The sequence below is a fragment of the Hippopotamus amphibius genome, chromosome 12, assembly GCF_030028045.1.
Source record: "Hippopotamus amphibius kiboko isolate mHipAmp2 chromosome 12, mHipAmp2.hap2, whole genome shotgun sequence".
Taxonomy (NCBI): domain Eukaryota; kingdom Metazoa; phylum Chordata; class Mammalia; order Artiodactyla; family Hippopotamidae; genus Hippopotamus; species Hippopotamus amphibius.
In genome coordinates this window covers 4,390,156-4,392,328 of record NC_080197.1, presented here as the reverse complement: position 1 = coordinate 4,392,328, position 2,173 = coordinate 4,390,156, and positions in this window count along the sequence as shown.

The following is a 2,173-nucleotide window of genomic DNA, read 5'->3' as shown; positions in this document are numbered from 1 at the left end:
CTTGAGGGAGGTCAGAGAGGTTGTGGGGGATATCGCGGGTCTCTAATTCATTCATGCACATATTTTTAAAAAAACGTTTATCTGCAGCCTAGCCCCAAACAGATGAAAGGCAGAGGGTACAGAGATGAATAAACCACGGAGCCTGCTGAGAAAGCCAGAAGTAAACATGTTCCCGCGTTGCAAGGTGATGGGTGCTCAAGAGGAAGGAACAGGGTGCGGACCACGTTTCTCATCTCACGTCTTGCCGAACACCGGCTCGGTTATTCACAGTATCTGTCCTCCGAAGAGGGGAGCAGGGGGCTTAGCCGCGCGCCGGGTCAGGTCTCCTGCGGGCTCGCGCGCGGTGTGGGGACGGTTCGCTCCCTCCTTCGGCAAACAGGCGCACACTTCCCGGGGTGCCGAGCTTGTCGGGGGTCGGCGCACAGGCTCCCCGAATTTCCCTCCACGAGAGAAGCGGGGTCGCTGCCTTTGGAGCAGCGGCTCTCTCCCGCCGCGGCCTCCCGCGCGGCGGCGAGACGGCGGCGAGGAGTGGTGCCGCCCGAGCATCGTCCCCCGCCCGCGACAGCCCGCGAACGGGCGCCCCTTCCCCGCGCGTTCCGCTCTCCCGCCGCCCGGCTCCGGGAACCACAGCCCCTTCCTCGAAACGAACGCGCCAGCCCTGCTCGCTGGCTCTCCCGGTTCTTTTTCTTTTACGCATTTTGATATTTCCCTCCCAAAGACACGTTTCACAATAAATTTTAGTGACACAGCTGATGCACAGAAACAGTCTCCTTTAGGGGAAAAACAAAAGGATGCAGTGCTGCATATGTGTAGCGGGTCGCCAGCGATGCCCCGCGGGAGCAGCTGCCAGCCGCGCGCGGGTCTCCGCGCCGCCGGCCTTTGTGAGCGCCGACACCGGCTCTGTGTTTCCCGCTTGGCTTTTTTTCTCTCTTTTTGCACACCCGGCTCTTAGCACGCGGGAAACGCTCGGAAAATACACACGTGTGTGTAAAGTTTGTTTAGCGCAGGGACAATGGCGGGCACGGGGGCCGTCGCCGGGGCGGCGTTCCTTTGTGAAGACCTCACGCGGGAGCGCTGCCCGGCGGCCCCGCGGTGGCCGCGGCTCGCCCGGGGAGGGGAAGCCCGCGCAGCCCGCGCCCCGGGCCCGACCCTGCGACCCCGGCCCCAGCCGCTCCCGGCTCGGGCTTCGGCCTCGGGGCGCCCGGGGCGCGGATGGGGGGTGGGTGCCGGGCCGACACTCACAGCGCGCCGGCCTCGGGCCTCCCTCGCGGGGCGACCGCCTGGCCCCTGCTCGCCGCGCTCGGGCTCGGGCGGCTCGACCCGCGCGCGCCCCGGAGGAGGCCCCTGCCCAAATCCCTCCCACCCGGGCCCCCAACCGCGTGTCGGGATCGCGAGGGGCTGCCCGACCCGACCGCAGCGCGGGGGGCGCGGGGGCGCGGGGGGCGCGGGGCCGGGCTGGGCACGCCGGCCCCCGAGGCGGGGAGCGGCTGTGGGGGCCGGGGGGCTGTCAAACTTGCGGGGAACTTTTGCGCTTGAGATTCTGCAACCCTGCAGTGCCCCCTGCAGAAAGCGGCAGCCGGGGAGGGCGGGCGGGCGCCCCCACGACCCCCGGACCGCAGGCGGCGGCGCGGCCCAGGCGGCCTGCAGCTCTAGCCGCAGCTTTTGCTTTTTTTTTTTTTTTTCTTCTCTCTCTCCTGGTTGTTTTTCTGATACATTTTTTTCCCCCAGAATTGGGGGGAAAAAAAAAAAAAACGGCAGAGCGCGAGCGGAGCCGCCGCCCGCAGTGGCGCGTGCTCGGCCTCCAGCGGCCGTCGTCTCCGCCGTTCCCCTCCCGCCCCAGCCCCGCGCGCCTCCAACTTGGGCGCCGCGGGGGCCCACGTGTGCCTGCCGCTCCACGCCACGCTCACGGGCGCGCCGAGGCCCCCGGCCGTGGTGTGCGCCGCGGGGGCCGCGCCCTCGTGGCTCAGGCCTGCCCGAAAGCCCGCGCCCAGCACCCCCTCGGCACCGGGCCCCTGAGCGTCGGGCGAACGCCCCAGGGGGAGGGCGGAGCGCTCCCGTGCCCCGGGGCGGGGGTGGGGGTGGGGAATCTCCCGCGCCCGGAACGTTGAGAGCAGGGCTTGTGAACGTCGCGGGGGGGCACTCGCGAGAGACGGACAGGAAGAGGGCCGGGGGG